Source organism: Parasteatoda tepidariorum, chromosome 3 (assembly GCF_982258835.1).
Source record: "Parasteatoda tepidariorum strain Cologne lab strain chromosome 3, Ptep-v5.0, whole genome shotgun sequence".
Classification (NCBI taxonomy): Eukaryota; Metazoa; Arthropoda; class Arachnida; order Araneae; family Theridiidae; genus Parasteatoda; species Parasteatoda tepidariorum.
The window spans coordinates 119550899-119569950 of NC_141757.1; the positions used below are offsets into that span (position 1 = coordinate 119550899).

The window sequence follows — 19052 nt, forward strand, 5'->3', positions numbered from 1 at the left end:
CATAATACAGAAAAGAAAATTTTCCTATCATCACAGGCTAGTAAACGTGTAAGAATAAATTCCAAAAAGCAAGGAATACATTTTTTTGCACGGACATCAGGCTAGTAAACTTAAACGAATACATTTATTTCTTAATGCAGAAGATAGAATTTTTGTATTTTCAGCAGGCTGGAAAATTTAAACTTCAAAAATCCAAAATACCGTACTGACTATTAAGGTATTTACAGCAACTCAGTCAACTTATAGGAATAAATTCCCCAAAGCAGAAAATACAATTTTTGTATTTACACTAGACTAGTAAACTTATACGGTTATACCAATTAAATCCATGACGCAAAAATAAAATTTTTAATATTTTCAACAGACAAAATACATAAATGACAATTTTCTCAGGCTTAATCCATTAAAATCCTTAACACCCTTAGTATTTTTTACAATTAAAATCTCAAAAACACAATTGACTATTTTCGTATGAACAGTAAATTTATAAGAATAAATTCCATTAAGTATAGAAAATTTTTGCATTTATAGCAGGCTAGTTAGTAAATGAATAATACCTTAATGCAGAAAATACAATCTTTGGATTTTCTACAGGCTAGAAAAATATACATCGATACTAATAAAACCCATAACACCGTAGTGACTATTTTTGTATTGACAGCAGCCTAGTAAACATACAAATTCCATATAGCAAAAAATAGAATATTTGTATTTACATCATGCTAGCAAACTTATACGTTATACTAATTAATTCTAAGATACAAAAATAAAAATTTTAATATTTGCAACAGACAGAATACGGAAATGACAATTTTCCTATTATCAAAAATTTAATCCATAAAAGAGAAATCAAATTCCTTCTACGTATTTAACAGCAAAGCAGATAAAATATATCGAACGAAATGTCACTCCAGTTCATCTAGAAATTAAATTTCGGAAATGAACACAAATTTTATAATTTCAAATCACTTAGATTAAATTTTTTAGTCATATAAAAACACAATGAGAAATGACGAGTCTGAAAGATAAAGCAATGATTATTGATCCATTATAATACTTAAAAACATTTTTTTTCTTTCTTTTTTTTAAATTAATTTTAAAATTAAGAGTTTAATAAAGAGCATGTTAATAAGAATTAAATAGCAAAATGTTTATTATTCTTAAACTAATAATCAAAGCAAATAACGCAGCTGCCACATGTATTTAAAAACATTTATATAAAATGAAAAAGAAACTTCCTACATTAAGAGCGTCCATTTATATGTAACGAATATTTCAAAAGGACAAAGAATTTTTTTTTTTTTTAGTGGAATATATTCACGTAAACAATGGAAATTACTACTACAATGTTCGAAACAAACACAATGGAATAGAGTGTTTCATTTCTGACATAAATCATCTTTTAGCATTCCTAGCCAGGACTTTTTTTTTTTCTCCTTATAAGTTTTTCAGTGCTTCCAGAATAACGCAACCCTCTTTATTTCTCTAACTACATTAACAATTATTATAACATTATTCGGCAAAAAAATAATAATAACAATAATAATAGTAAAACAAAGTACACACAACCAAACAATTGCAATACAATACTAAGTTTCAAAATATATCCAGGAATATTTAAAAGATCAACTCTATTGAACGATTAAAGTTTTTTATGGAGGACAGAATAACAAATGGACATAAACAATGATGGTTCTCATTAAAAAGTCTAATGAAACAGTTAAAATCTCAACAGGCTGATCTAAATCTTGATGGAGTATTTTGGATTCGATCACAGACCTTGTTTTAATTAACAAGAGTTCGATTCGACAAGATATCCTTGTATTCCCAGTATGACTTTGGTAATAAGAGTATCAGAAGGAGTATTCTTAATCTTACTTTTGTAATATGATTCATTAGTATTAGAAAGAGAATTCCCAATTTAGCTTTAACATGAGTATCAGAAGGAGTATTCTTGATCTTACTTTTGTAATATGATTCATTAGTATTAGAAAGAGAATTCCCAATTTAGCTTTAACATGAGTATCAGAAGGAGTATTCTTGATCTTACTTTTGTAATATGATTCATTAGTATTAGAAAGAGAATTCCCAATTTAGCTTTAACATGAGTATCAGAAGGAGTATTCTTGATCTTACTTTTGTAATATGATTCATTAGTATTAGAAAGAGAATTCCCAATTTAGCTTTAACATGAGTATCAGAAGGAGTATTCTTGATCTTACTTTTGTAATATGATTCATTAGTATTAGAAAGTTTATTCCCAATTTAGCTTTAACATGAGTATCAGAAGGAGTATTCTTGATCTTACTTTTGTAATATGATTCATTAGTATTAGAAAGAGAATTCCAAATTTAGCTTTAACATGAGTATCAGAAGGAGTATTCTTGATCTTACGTTTGTAATATGATTCATTAGTATTAGAAAGTTTATTCCCAATTTAGCTTTAACATGAGTATCAGAGTATCTAACTTTTTGTAAACACAAGTATCGAAAGAAATATTCTTCACCCTTCGTTTGTTAAATGAGTATCAGAAGGAGCTTTTTTAATCTTACTTTTGTAAGCGTGAGTATCAGAAGGAATATTCTTCATCCTATTTTTGTAGCATGAGTATTATAGAAGGAGTTTTCCCAAATTAAAAATGCTTCTTCTGATACTTAAGTTTATCTTATATTTTAAACATGAGTATCAGAAGGAGTGTTTTCAATCTGACTACTAATATGAGTATCAGAACGAGTATTTCCAATATCTCTATTTAGCTTTTTCTTATTTAGCTTACACTATTTAGCTTTATTTTATTTAGCTTAGATCTATTTAGCTTTATCTATTGTAATAGAAGTATTTCTAAACTGGCTTTCGTTAAAATTAGTTAAAACCCTGAGTGTCACTCCTTGATTCCGCACACTCAATCCATTTTACAATAAGGTCTCTAAAAAAATGACTCCGGCATTAAATCTTTTTGCTTAGCAAAGGTTATTCAACGTCGGGGATATTGTTCGCTAATTGAAGTAAAATTTCATTAAGAGAAAAGCGTGATTTCTTATCGCCTCTATCTTACTTTCTACGAAATGAGAGAATCAAAATTAAAACACAAGTCACGCTTCGATAGTGCACAATTCCCTTTCGCCCTTGAACGGAAAAGAAAAAGAGTTACCCTAAAACAGATAAATTATTTATAAACGTGTTATATATACATAAATAACAACAAGGGACACTCAAAAGTAAAATATGAGTGTCATTTAGGGTTGTAGATACATCACCCATTAAAACAGATGAGTCATAAAAATCTTTTGCTCCTCACCGGGCAATAAATTAGAACAGAGTACTAAAAATTAAATCGCAGGTGTTGTCAGTGCAAAAATCAAAACACGCTGACACGAATTTATGACAATGATTTAAATTATTCCATATTCTGTGTTATAGAAAAACAACACTAAAATATAATTCAGCATAAAATAAATAGTCTTTTTTATATATAAACACGGACTTAAAAAAAGGATTTTTGTTAATTAAAATTAAGTTAAAACTCCTGTAAGTACAAAAAAAAAAAAAAATTCTACGGAGTGGGTACAAGCTTTTAGGATAAAAATTCACTGACTTTTCCAGACCGATTTTTACGAATTTTTCAGCTGTCCATTATTCTTTTATAAAAAATAGATTTAAAAAAACACATATACTTGCTATTAAAGTTTAATAAAAAAAAAAGGATTTTATTTAAAATATATATATATATAAACATACGCATGCGCACTTTGTTTTGTACCTAACTTTCAAATAAAATCGCAATTACATTATACAAATACGTAGAGAGAAAATAAACTCTAAAAAAGTGAAAAAGGTTAGAAATCATAGCCAAACAATGGTCTAGGAATAAAATGCGAATGAAATTGTTCAGGTAACAATAATAAAATCCCAATCTTCGAGAGGAGATTCGGGTAGAGACATGAAAGTTACCGGAAACAAAATCAGAGAAGAGGTGGGGAAAAAAAAAAGATAGTATAAAATTATCGAGGGGGTGGCTAGTGGTCTTTTTAACCTCACTCTTTGGAGGGAGCTTCGCAAATAAAAACTTTATGCCCCGTAAAAAAGCGGTTTACGGCAGGGAGAGAGAGAGAGTGGAGGAAAGCAACCTTTTTCGAGAGAACATTTTTCCGCAACTTAGGTAAAGCGACAATCGCTCCTTGATGAGGGGTTGTCACTTTTGGCGAGAATTTGCACATGACAGTCAAAAACATTTGTTTCAAAATTGATAACTCCAAATCTCTAGAACGCGTCTCTTTATTGTATTTATATATATATGCATACTTTACAGCAAATAACCATAAGCAGAGGAAAGGAACATAATTTTCAGCAAATGTCTGAGAAGTTGTAAGAATGTTTTTTAACCTATAGTCATTGCCATAAAAAAAGACTAACGATAAGTTTAATAAGACCCACTAACTGTTGAAAATCTTTTTCTTTTTTTTAATTTTTTTTTGCCATTGATACTTTATTTGGTCAAATAACTTATGACGAGAAAAAGTTGAAGCTCGGGTTAAGGGGACGTTACAGCACGGGAGAAACTTTCCATCACAAATTCTCTTTCATCTTCATAAGTAATTTAAAATTTTAATTATGGAATAAATAAGTTCAGGCACACCGAGAGTAAGACACAAAGTTTCAAATATTGAAATTTTCAAAATATTAATTAAAACAAATTATGAGTGGATAATTTAGGAGGATTACGTGTAATGAGACATTTTTATAAATAGAAATTTTTCTTTTTTTTTTCTTCATCAATTGAAACTTTATGGCTTACTCTGGGTTCATCTTAACTCACTTTCTCTATACTTTAAATTTCAAAATAATTGTAAATGGGAAACAGAATTTGCGAAGTAAAACGTCCTCTACCGCAGGAAAAAACCTTCATGTTTGTCTTTCATCTACACATGAATTATTTAGAATTTAAAATACGATTTCAGGCAAAACTAGGTTCAATCATGAATTTTCAAATGGTGAAAAAAAATCAAAATTATCACTTAATACAATCAGATTAATTCTTAAAGATTAAGAATCTACATGTTTTAATACTAAGAACCAGTAGGGAACTAATATCAATACACTCAAATATCTGTTGTTTTTTCATGTTTTTCTTTTTTTTTTTTCTTCCGCCCCCCAATTTTATTAGCAATCTATTACATTCTGTTTTGTAGAGGTAAAATGAGAGAAAGAAATGCACCCAAATCGAATGTTAAGTGTAGAAAAAATAAATAAATAAATAAATAAAAGTATGGCATTAAATAAAATTAAGGTGAAATGAGAGAGCAAATCTACGTAGATTTTTGTTGACAAATATTTACTTTCAAAACGTATTTAATAATTCAGTCATTTAATAATTCAATTCTATTCATTTAATTCAAATATATTACAAGAAGCCATGTTATTCTACGATTCAAAGAACAACAAAAACTAAATATGTAGGCAAGGAAGAAGTCACTAGCAAATATGTAAAACCTAACAGCAATTTATAGTTGAAAAATAAAGTTGATATAGTTGAAAAATATCGGAAAAAAAAAAAAAACTATTAAAAATTCAGATGATCTTAGTTTTTCAAAACATGCATATGTATAATGTAAATAAATTTCAAACTTCACAATACTATTACAAATTGCGGCATATTAAATATTAATAATATCACGGATAAAATAAAAAAAACACATTTATCATTAAGACACGTTGAACAAAACTTTATTTTTTTTAATCTAAAAGGTAAAACTGCAGTAAAACAATCGAAAACTTTGTTTGTGAATGCATAGCACTTTGTAACGATACGTTATTATTATAGAACTTGTCAGTCTATTATGAACTCATTAGCTAAACCATGATAAGCAACATCTGACAAAACACGCAAGCAGCACACGAATTTCGATTTTAGACAAGTTATGATTAGAATAATTGAGTTATCAGCATAAAAAAAAAAAAAATTAAAAAAAGAATTAAATGAAATTTTCTATTTCTGGCATACTTTTAAATATATAATGATTTTTAAAAATACCAATTTTAAAAGCAGCTTATTTTCAAGACTTGACATCCATGAATGAAAAGAAATAAAAGTGATTTGATATATAAAACGTAAAGTTGGCATCGAAAAATTTAAAAGTAAAGGTTAGAAACAAAACTAGAAAAACCATAGTGACCGAAAGGGACAATGCAGGGGAAAGAGTATTTCCAAGTGCTATGGAGATGTGGCGAGGAACTAATATCATTAACAAGGGAATCGGCATTCATATGAATAAAACAAGATTCCAAGACATCAAATTGAGCTGATAAATCGGAAATAATTTTGGCTTTGTCGAAATTGTATTTTTGTCCAAGATTCTAATGGCCAAACGGGAGTAGATTTTTGAGCACTTGAAACATGTCGACCGTTATTTCCAATTGGTATATTTTTGTAGCGAATGAAGTTTTTAATCAAGTAAATATCTTATCGCTTCAGTTTCTTGGGATTATTTATTCAATAGTTCAAGTAATTAAAAGATAAGGGGAAAATGCGTGCTATTTAAATTTTGAATCATGCTCTTTTTTTCTCTTCTTTGCAGTAAAAAATTAGCCGTAGAAATAAGCAAGAGTTACAGATAAAGTAATTTTTTTAAAGGAGAAAACATTTTATCGTTACTTTATGCATTAAAGTAGAGGCGATAACCCGACGATAAAACTAGCACAATAGACTAGCATGCTAATCGTACAGATTTAAAAGATACATTTTTTTTTAATACGCACACATGAAAAACTCAGAGAGAAATAAAATAAAAAAATAATAACAAAGAATACAAATAACAATTGACTGACGAGAGGAAAAATGTGCCATTTTTAGAATCGTTGTGAGTTCAATAGCAATTTTTCATTATTTTCGCCCTCTATACTGATTGTGGAATCCAAATAAGAAAAATCAGTTGTCATTAGAAAATGAGAAGTGTTTATTATCAATTAACTTCATGATATTTCGAACGCTTATGGAACTATGCGAAATTAACAATTATTCAGATTTTAATCATTTTCAAAAATTTCGACAAATAAGCGATTTTTTTAAAAAAAAAAACATAATTCTTTTCGATAAGGTAGCATAACAATTATAAAATTAAAGTTTCGCATCGAATTTTTAATAATTAAAACCCAGCCTTTTTTTCATTTCACTCGGCGAAATAGCTTCAAAAAACCATAAAAGTATAAAAATAAAAGGCGTTAACATTATTCACCGTTTCATTCCAAAACCCTTAAAAATTGTGATATTTTATGAATGAATTTTCAACGACAAACAGCCTAGATCGAAGCATTCACATTTCAAATGGGATTGGAGTTGGAATAAAGGGTTGGGAGGTCAACTAAAAAAAAAAAAAAAAAAAAAAAAAGACACGAAGCCTTCCCCTAAAAAAAAAAGAGGGGGCGGGGGGGGGGAGGCACACATGTAGAGAAAAGAACAAGATGGGTGTGGAGGTGGGAGAAGAACAACTTCAAAACATCCTTTTAAAAACATCTCGTTCAGTACGTGCATAGCATGTTTTTCTTCCCGGTTTTCCATTTCTTGGTTCTGATACCTTCTTTCTGAAGCACGAGACATGTATATGCGTGTATCACTAAAATATTTCGATCTACCTTTAAATCCACTACCTCGCTTTTCATCTATGTTATCCAACGCATCAAAAACGCTTCCACATATTTCGGAATTTTTTTTTTCCCCCCTTTTCTATACCAACCTTTATACACATAGATGCACGCATTTCTGAGTTTTTAGAATGTTTTCGACTTATGTATTCAAAACGTTACCACCCGATCAAGTGAGTTTGGGGGATCTTATCATAATTTTAGAATATATCTTCAAAGGATTTAAAAAGATTACTTTTTTTAATTTAATTTTATTTTTTGTTACGTAGACAATGATTTTTTTAAAGCAGCCATAACAAAGTAAGCAACTAACTCGCACAGATAAAATAATTTATAACAATTACTATACATTGACATTAATTAATTTTTATTTACAAAAATAAAAGACTAATTTAAACATTAAAATTCAAATACTATTATCCTAAGTCAGATCCATACGAACCAGGAAGCAAAATTGGCCGAAGCATAGTAACAACACCAAATTCCGGTTTGTACAAATCAGCGACCACCGATAATAAGCAAAATAGGAGAATAAAATACGACACTATCGTGATCATTAATAATAAAAAAGCATATTAAATGCAGTAATATCGCGATCATTAATGATAAAAAAGAATATTGAATACAGTAATATCGTGATCATTATGGATAAAAAAGAATATTGAATACAGTAATATCGCGATCATTAATGATAAAAATGAATATTAAACACAGTAATATCGCGATCATTAATGATAAAAAAAAAATTTAAAAAATTATAAAAATATTGAAATCTGAAAACTTGTTATGGGACTAAACTGTCATGTACAACAAATAATGTCCCATTACCAATTATCATAATAAAGCGTTAACTAACTAACTAACAAAAAAAAAAAAAACATTCATTGGTAGGATTTAAATACCACTTATACATCAATTCGTATAATAAAACGTAAACGGTCACTTCAAAGGACCTTAACATATGATAACCCAAAAACAACATAACAGCACAAAACACCAGTTTTAAGATCGATTGTATCTCACAAATGCCGTAACATCAATTACACTCGCAAAAAGATTAGAAAAACAGTAACAGTGTAAAGATTAAAAATAAGTTAGCGCTATAACTAGCTTTTAAAAATACAAAACTAAGTTCTACAACGTTGCACAAAACACGCCTTCTAAATTCGAGGTAATAACAATCTTAAGAAAAGAAGTTGGTTCGGTAAATTATAAACTCATAATTGAAGAGGCCTGACACTTCCATATTGAAAACAGCTATCGATATCCACTGTATGAAATTAAATCAAACCAGTTGAAACGAAGATAAACAACGAGATCAATGACCGTGTTCGTAAAAGATTCAATTAAATCGATTCTCCCGAAAACATAACACCCTCTCTGGAAATTGCTATTGAAGAGAAAAACTACTCATTCAAACAAAACTGAAAGCACCGAAGGGGAACACTTTCTCCAGAAAATTCTTCTCAAGATATAAAAGAGGATTGAAAACCGATACAACAAACCGCAATCTTCTCGCACAAACCAAAAGACAATGGAAGTAATTTAGGGACTGCTGCAAAGACCAAAATTCTGAAACCCTACTGAGCGAGAAATAAAAATTACGGACTCGAAGAGAAGTAAATAATAAAAGAAAAATCGATCCGAGGCCCGGTATTTCGGACCAATCGCGGGCAACCGATGTTATTATACATTGATAATAAGGAATTAAGTTTCCTTGAAACATTTATTGATAAATAGATCAGTGAACGGTTTATTAAGCTCGCAGATAATGACAATCACAAAAGACAGGCAGATGGGGGAATTGTGGGACGGACTTTAAATAATGCAACGTCAAGAAAACGTATGAAAGGAAAAATAGATGAAGGCCTGACATTTAACGTAATGTTAACGACTAATAACGGGAGTAATTCAGACATTCTCGGAGGCTTTTAAATAAGAAATGAGTTTTTAAAATGATCCAATAATCGTTAATACGTCACTGGTCAATGAATTAATCATGAGGGGGCATGAAATCGATTAAGTATTCCTTCAGGGTATGACAAACTGAATTGCAGATAATTTTGGCAGTAAGGGGGAAGAGAGAAGAAAAAAACACTTTCGAATGCACCCACAGATAAGGAAGTGTTTTAATGCCAGTCCACTTACTAATAACGCAGAGAAAACAAGCACTCAATAAAAAGCAGGAAAAGGGGGTGCTCCAACCAAAAAGATAGCACCTAAACCAGTGAAATGACAGAAGAATTTTCAAAGGAAAACTTTTCGAACGTTTTAATCAGCAGGACAGAGTCACAATTCATTTGGGGCTTTTAATACGCGGGCGTCGATAAAGTAACAGATTTTTAAAGTTTTCAACTTCTCTTTGCTGGGGTCTTATCGTCCTCATTTATTTAAAGCTACAATGGGCGTGGGGGAGTGGGAAAGTGCAGAAATTGAGGAAAAGGTGGGGTGAGGGAGTTTGCTTTTATTAGCTCTTTGTCGAGAATTGTGGGTGGTGGAAAAGGGTTTGAAAAGAGTTTTCTCTCAGCCCCTTTTGTTCCAACGATAATGCCAAAAGGGGAAAAATCGGCAAAATTATTAATTGTTCCCCCGCTTTTCATTCAAAAGCGCCCGTGTAACAATAAAAACCGAAGATATTGTTTTAATTACTTAATTTGGCGACGAAACTGGCCATTTGTCTCTCCTTTTTCGGCGGGCTCGCTGAAGGCTAATTTATTTCTCGCTCTCCCCCTTCACAAAAGAAAAGAGGATTTCTCGTATAAATATAAAAGAGAAAACGTTTGGCGATTAAAATGAAAAGAGACGAAGACTGAGAGGAGGTGGGGAAATGACGTATAAAAATAACAGTTTTGACGGAGAATTGCAGTTTTCCCTCCAAAATGACAAGATTTTATGACGCGAGTATTGACACCTTTTCTCCTCGCTTACAACGGTCTCCAGTGAAGGAGGTAAATGAATTGGTTCGCTGAGATAACTCAACGACTTTTTAAATGAATTTATACAAATCATTCAAAGGATTTTTAAACAGAATTTAATTTTCACCCTTAAACGGTAATATTTTTAGATAACTATGCACGAATAATTTCAAATGTTATTCTAGATTATAAATGTGCGAAATTTAATTGTGAGGTAAGGAAATCAAAATTTAAATTAAATGAACTATTAAAATATCTAAAAAAAGATCGATGAAAATTAAAACTATCCAAAAATTTATAATCAATTAGATGGAACAGTGGAGGCTCAGGGAATAGAGTGTTCGCCTTCCAATAAGGTGAGCCGGATTCGAATCCCAACGATGGCTGGTCGATACGAATTCCGTACCTAGCTCGCACCGAACACAGTGCTGTGCTGACACAAAATATCCTCAGTCGGATCATGGATAAAAGTCCCTCGTCATCAGGATAACCATCGGAGTTTTCGCGGTTTTCATCTCCACGTAACGTTAATCCGAGATAGTTCCATCAAAAATTTCCTCCACGAAGGTAAATGTCTCCCCGAAACTTGATCCAGGAGTTCTCTTGTCTTCTGGATCGAGTTCAAAATGACAAGGCTACGGAGTCGGTAGTCGTAAAGTCAAAATTGGGTCAGCTGTTCAACAACGGTGATAAAACTTGTCAAAAATAAAACAAATAAAATTGTAACAAATTATTATTTCATTTATTATTAAAAATACTATAGTTCATTAAAAATACTCTCAAAAATGTTTCATTATCAGATTAAATCGGTGATTGTAGACAGTTAAAATAACAAGTTATTTTAGTTTGTTATTGGAAATTTGAAATAATGACTATGAATCAGATTTCATTTTATCGTGTAAAAATGATGATAAAAATTATTATAAATTGAGATCAACTGAATAATGTAAAAAAGGAGGGATTAACTATAAAATATTTCTCTTTCTCTATAAGAAAAAAAAAATGAAATAATATTTTTACCCCCAACATTAAAAGACTTCGTTACTGACAACTTTATCTGTCAAACGACGACACTTTCTAAGAATAGTGATCGGTAAACGAACGACCTCGTTTAAACGAATTAATCCAAATATCGCTATCAATACAATACGAATATCAATCAGAGTAAAAGATAACTAAATCGCGGAATTCTTTTACGAAGTAAAGTCGCTGGTACAGATAATACAGTGGTAATAAAGTTGGACATTCGCTAATCGTGAAATATGGATGCATTATTAGATACTTTTATTATATTTATGGTAAACAATGACCTTATCAGTTGCTTCACTCCCCGACACCAGTTAAATCCCAGTCACTCTCTGCATTTCATTTAGAAAATGCAACCTTCACACTATTTACAAGAAGTATTTTTAATGGTTAATATGCATAAAATAGATAATTCAATTCTAAAATAAAGGTGTAATTAATTATTTTAATTATATCTGGTGTTTATAACCTTAATTTTTTAAGGTAATTTTAAAAGTGAATTTTTTTCATGTAACGAATTTCCCATTGCGAGCTTTTTGTGGAGAATTAAGCGACTCCGTTAAAGAAAGATCCGATTGCAATTTTTTATTTCTAAATTATCCGGAATCATGATTCGGTATGTCACCAAAAACCTAATATTTAATTTAGTGTGAAAAAGATTTATCGCAGTTAACAGAAACCGTGTAGCATGAACCTTTTTTCAATACAAAAAGATTCAGAAAGCAAGACTAACAAAACGGGAAAAAAGAATAAGTTCTAAAAAAAAATGCCGAAATTAAAAACACGATGTTTATGAAAACGGAAGAAAAAAGAAAGAACGTATATAAAACTATAGGAAATTTAGATCTATATTTACATAATTTTGATAAAATATTTAATTTTATAAAGTACGAATATTTTTCAATGCAAAAAGAAAAAGATTCAGAAAGCACGACTGCCAAAATTTTTTAAAATAAAAAAAATAAAGATCTAAAAAAAAGTATCAAGAATCAAAAATGCTTATAAAACGTTAGAAAAAAGAAAGGAAATATATAAAACTTATTGAAAGTATATATCCATTTACTTTTGATAAGACATTTAATATTTTGCACAGAAGATTTTTTCGCAAATGCCAGAAAACGTGTTGTAAAACGTACGAACCTTCTTCAATGCAAAAAGAAAAAGATTCAAAAAGCATAAGCACAACTGATGCACACAAAAAAAAAACTTTAAATTTAAAAGGGATAAGTTTTTTTAAAAAAATGCCAAGATTAAAAAAAAAAATTTATAAAAAGGAAGGAAGAAAAAAAGAAAGAAGGTATATAAAACTATTGAAAATATATATATAAAAAAGAAAGAAAGAAATTTCGGATGCAATTCTGGAGTTATGTTGTCGAAGCTTTTATCGCAAAGATCCGGAGACTCAGTTTCAAAATATCGTTAGCAACCGTTTAAACGATTCCCGATACTGATTGAGAAATCGATACGTCCAGCATCGATAAGGAAGGTTTGAAAGAGTGCAGGGAAGGAAAAGCATAATTCCTTTCTATACAGTGAATGAATAAAAGGGAAAAAAAGGCAGAAGAGCGGGATAAAACTTAGGTTGGAATAGAATCGAAACCTGCAAAATGATTTTTATTCTTTGCTCTGCCCGGAAAAACACTCGTGGAAAATTACGCACTTAACACGAAACGAGTGTTTTATACAGAAATCGATCGCGGCCTAAATTTCACTGCAATTGTTTCGAACCAGCTCTCTCAGTATATTGGTAGGTGGTAAAAATGGGTAAAAAAAATAAATAAATAAATAAAAACAAAATAAAAATGTTCGATAAATGGAATGAAAAAAAGTATTGAAAACGCGTAAAGTATTGAGAAATATAAATACAATTGTAATATTTTATTTCTTCTTTAAGATAAGAAAAAATTTAAAAAAGAAAATTTCCAACATTCATTTTCTTCGAGCAAAAAAATATTATTTATATTTTTGCGGTTTCATATATAAAGGAGTTTAAAATGGAATCAAATGTCTGCTAAACGAATTGCATTTCTTTAAATTCCGCGAAAATCTCACAACGCTTCTTTGTATTTAAGCATATTTGCACATATTTACCTATAATTCACAAGAAACTATTAAGGAGATTTTTTAAATTCAGTAATATAAAAATTGAATTTTTTTTTCAAATTGTTATTTTTAAAATAAAAAAAAAACATGAGATAACAAAATGAATTACAAACCAAATATAATTTTCACTCATACTTTACAACTGAAAATTTGAAAGACAGCCAAATGATCAAGAGCTGATGACATTTCTATATTCCTTTAGAATTCTATATCCCTTACATATTTAGATTCATAAACAAAGATTACCTGCAAGAAAAATAAATATTTATGTAAAACGAGTTTGATGATACAATGAAATAAACATAATAAGTTAATTAGTGATAAGCAAAAAAAGAAGGAAAAAAAAAACATATGAAATAATTCAGATTTTTACACAAAACAACTGAATTAATTCAAGATGTAAAATTACGAGTCATGCTTAATAAGTGAAATGTTAGGCAAAAACTTACAATACAGTTAAGTACGAATACGCAGTTTTTTATTAGCGTGTAATTAATAATGAACCTTCGCAAAATTAGTCAATTATTTGTCCAAATCCAATCATCAAGGCAGTCTGTAACAAATTTTACACCCTGTTAATTTCTATCAGGAAATCAAGAATGCATAGACTAGAGCTTCTCAATTGGCAATCCCAGGCTTAATAAAAATTATTAGATTAAAAACATTTCCTCCACAGCACGTTTAAACAAGAATTGTATTTTAACAGAAATTATCATGTCTATTTAGCCCCCCGCACCTTAATTTCAATAAAATGAAAGCAATAAGCACTCTAAAAGATTAAGAAATTAGCATCCATCAAGAAGTTAGCAAATCCCGTTAACCAAATCGTTTAATTTATTCCTCCATCTGCCAAATCCTTAACGATGCAGCAATCCCTGAGAGACCCAATAGAGGGGCGATCAGTTCTTCCAAATTCTCGAAACAAAACGAGGCATCCGAATTTTTCCTGGGGAACACGAGTATCCTCGATAAACCATTTACCTAACAACTCCCAAAACGACGCAGGTCTTGTCTAACTAACTTAACTTGCAAGTTAGTCGTTAACTATTTTACAAATTTAGCGGCCCACTTTTTGTTTAACTTCACCTACTTAACTTTCATCGTGAAATCAAGAATATATAGACCAAAGCTTATCAGCTGGCAATCCTGGAGTAAATAAAAATCAGAGGATTAGAAATCATTTCACCCCCAACACTTTATAGCTCGAGTGGTATTTTTTACAGAAACAATCACATGTCTATTTAACCCTTCGATTACGGCTTGTACAATAAGCAGGGGTCTGTCCAGACATTTTGTGAAAGGTCCGTTTTTCGCGAAATTGTGAAAAAATTACTCACATTCTTTCAAGCAGGGTCCGCTTTTATGAATTTGTGCAAATAGGGTCCGTTAATGCAAAAAAAAAAAAAAAACTTTTTCAAGGAGTTTTTAAATTGTAAAGACATACAAGATTATGCTCAACACTGTAAAATTATAAATAAAAAAATTAAATTTTTAAAATTAAACAACAATTGCTGCTTCTAAATTAGAGATGCAACATACAAATATTTGGTATTTAGCCTATAGTACTGCTGAACGCAGAATATTAATTTCGGACGAATAATGGAAGAAGCGTCTGCCGAAGACAAAACTTAATTCGTTTACATCCATCTTTCTTGTTTTCAGCCCTGGAAAGGGTTTATTCGATTAACAAAATAATAATGAAGATAAACAAATTTGTGAAAGGTCCGATTAAAAGAAAAATCATTTTGTGAAGGGTCCGTTTTTATGAAAAGATATTTTGTGAAGGGTCCGTTAACGGACCCAAATTTCTTCTAAACAGACCCCTGATAAGTGCACCAGAACGACTTCATCATGCTAAGAGCCGTAAGCAAAAGGTCCACCCCCGTCTCAATAAAATCAAAAGCACTTTAAAAGATTAAGAAATTAGCATCCATCAAGGAGTTAGCAAATCCCGTTAACCAAATCGTTTAATTTATTCCTCCATCTTCCCAATCCTTCACGATGCTGCAATCCCTGAGAGACCCAATAGAGGGGGGCGATCAGTTCTTCCAAATTCTCGAAACAAAACGAGGCATCTGAATTTTTCGTGGGGAACACGAGTATCCTCGATAAACCATTTACCAAACCACTCCCAAAACGACGCAGGAGAAGAAAAGTCTTTATATTCTCACCAGAATAGAACGCGGAGGAAAACTGGAAGACTCTCTTTTGCCCGAGTCCCGACTTACACGGAATGGCTTTTAAACAATAACGGGCGGCTTGGTCAATGGTTGATTTATTTAGGCGCCCTCCCCCGTTCTTTGCCCGCCAAAAGCTTGTGTGAAAGAGAAACGTGTTCGCTTTTCTGCAGTACCAAGAGTTTGATTGGAATCTTTAGAGAAAACTCAATCGCTCAGAGGCTACGTGATGCTATACATCGCCATGGTATACACGTACGACCACTTTTGATTACATTTTTCCTCTCTCTCTCTCAGGTCTGAATAGATGGGGTACACACGGGAAGAATAGGGGTTGTCGGCAGCTTTTATTGTGTCTTTTCTTGCTTCGTTAGCAACATTCGACAACACCATCGAAAAGTATAGGCACGACATCAATTAATTGAAGTCGGTAATTATTTAGATATTTTGAATGGAAAAACTCCAAAAGACTCATTATAAAAAGATTCTTATTAACTGAGAAAATAGCTATAAATGATGGCGATGATACAGTCAAACGTAAGTTACTGTCGAGTTTCAAAAATAAATAGGTAAAATATAATAATAAAAACATTTACACAGCCTTTCAATACTTAAAATGGCAATGATGAGCAAATATCATCATTACGATTTTGCTATTCAATACATTCAATTCAATATTTCGTTATTCAATCCAATGGTAAAAGGTGGATTCCATGATCGAATTACTGGTCTTCTCTTCTGCAGTTTTGGGAAGAAGAAAAAAACGAATTCAGTAGCCAAAATTACTAAAGTACATATAATGAAAGTCTTCGGCACGACACCTCCTATTCATTGAATTCGATAGTTATTTAGATATTCATAATAGAAAAAGCTCCAAAAGGAGAGACTAATTATAAAGAGTCGTTAAAAAGTTTCTTTTACACAATTGAGAATTTGGTGATGATAAATTCAAACACAAGTTGCTTCACTAGTAAAAATAAATAGAATAAAAACATTTACGTAGCATTTAATACTTAAAATGGCAATTATTATCAATTTTACAGCTATTCAACCCATTCAAAGAATACATTTCATTCAACGGCTCGCTATTTAATCAAAATGGTTGAATTCAACGTTTACATTAAATTCAATGGCCAAATTACTTCTCCAAAAGCATCGAACTGAGATGTTACATATTAAAACATTCTTTAATGGATAAAGGTTTAATAAGGAAGGTTGGACTGCACTATTTAACTAGTACAAAATGTTGAGAATTCCTGAGCTTTCTTGCGAATATTCAGCTAGTTATATAGAATACATTGAATTCAATGGCTCATTATTCAATCCAATGGTTGAATTCAATGTGTACATTAAATTTAATGACCAAATTGCTTTAAAACAATTAGTTAATCGAATTGATAAAAGTTAGTCGGAGGTATTTATACGTTAAAAAAATCATTAAATGGATGAACGTTTAATAAGAATGGCAGGGACGATTGGAGCTCTCTGTTCAACTAGTGTCAAATTCGGAGTATTCGAGACGTAATTCACAACGTACACATTCATAAAGGGAATTCTTTTCTGGCTCTTAAGTCAATTTAGGATCTCAGTGGGAGAATACATCAAACGACATTTTAGCGCTGCTAAAGTTGTCCTTCAAGCGGTGTTAAAACCAAAGACGACTATTTCATATTGAGTCGCACTTCACTTAATTTAATAAAGGAATTTTTTGTATTTGATATCTAAGAAAAGAGATTAGTTAACAACAACTTAGCGATATCGAAGCTTTCTTTAATTAGAATAATTATTACATGAAATAATGCTTTGTCTTCAGCCAAGAAAGTAGAAGGGGGAAATTCACGAAATACAAAACTGTTTACGAATCAACTTGAAATTTCCTTTTATCTAAGCAATATTTTACGATATCATCATCTTCAACCATTATCACTCCATTTATAGAAGAAGAAAAAAAACTTGCACTTTGTCCTCGATTTTAAACTTGAAAATTTCCTAATTTTCCAGACCATCTTCTCGTGATAATTTTCCTGGTTATATTACGTCATAGATGACGCATGTGCAAATCAAATTCAAAATAGACTACAAGAATTGGTTTTTTAAAAGAAAGAACTAGGCAAAATAATTTAAAGCTCTGTAACGTTGCAAATTCAAGTGGTTGTAAGGATCCTAATTTTCATAAAAAAAATGTAAGGATAATAATGAGCGATACAAAAATTAACCATGTCAGATAGGAACGTGATTTTTAAATGACTCGACAGATAAATGAGTTCAATTAATATTTCTTTCAATTCTTCCTTCTCAATTTCTAATTAAAACGAGAGCAAAACACAGTATTTAGCATTTCTCTGCAGGGGGGGCGAACTATCCATTCCTCCTCCCGAACTTCCCTTTCCGCAACCTCTGGGTTTCTCTTCCTGTTCGGACATTACGCTTAATGGACAACAGCCAGATGGGATGGGGCGCACCATTCCCCTGGTGCCCCATTAACACCATCCCGCACACCACCACCACCACGCGCAGGTAGGGGATACCAACAAGCACGTGCCTAGGTGCTGATAGAACTATGCTGTTTCTAATCTTATCAAAACGGCAATTGCAGACCAACCTAAACTGCGAACAGAGTCCTGTTATAAAATAGAGGAAACGAGCCTTCAACGCCTTAGGTCCTATCCTGTACTACGGACCAGGCGTGTGGACATCAAAAATTGACAGCGGAAATTCTCGGTTTCCTTGGATACCCAAGTCATTTATTTGCGTCTCTGGATACCTTCTCTCTTTTTTTTTATCATTCTTCTTTTCGTTCACGGAGTGCTAAATGGGAAATTGTTTGAAAAGGCATTATGGAATATAATTAAGGCCCCTCATAATAAGTCCAAGAGTGAAAAAAAAAATTACACGTTTTCAGGTAAACTTCAGAAGGAAAAATATTATAATTTCGAAGGGGGTAGAATTTATACCGCTATTGAATTTACATTATTGAAAGCTCAAACATTTTTTGAGAATGATCTCATTCAATCATAAGAGGTTTAACCGCAAACATTAAAACAAATTTTTTAAATCAATTCTGTAAAAAACATCAGACAAACAATTGATCGAACATCTATGACATGGCGGTGGACATCTATCAAAAACTTACAATGAAGCGGAAAGTAAAAACTTATCTAAAATGCCTTTCTTGCAAACAATTTTGGAGAA

The 19052-nt window shown here is 31.1% G+C and overlaps 1 protein-coding gene and 1 long non-coding RNA gene across 6 annotated transcripts in view; one reads left to right on the plus strand and one right to left on the minus strand.

Annotated features, from left to right (window-relative positions):
* The window catches only part of LOC107449226 (homeobox protein extradenticle), a 325818-nt gene that overhangs the window by 186453 nt on the left and 120313 nt on the right, over positions 1-19052 (minus strand). The gene's annotated exons all lie outside the window — the stretch shown is intronic.
* Positions 5115-8544, plus strand: LOC147814230 (uncharacterized). Its single transcript, XR_015432723.1, has 2 exons — positions 5115-8309; positions 8354-8544. It is a non-coding gene; the product is annotated as an uncharacterized LOC147814230 (long non-coding RNA).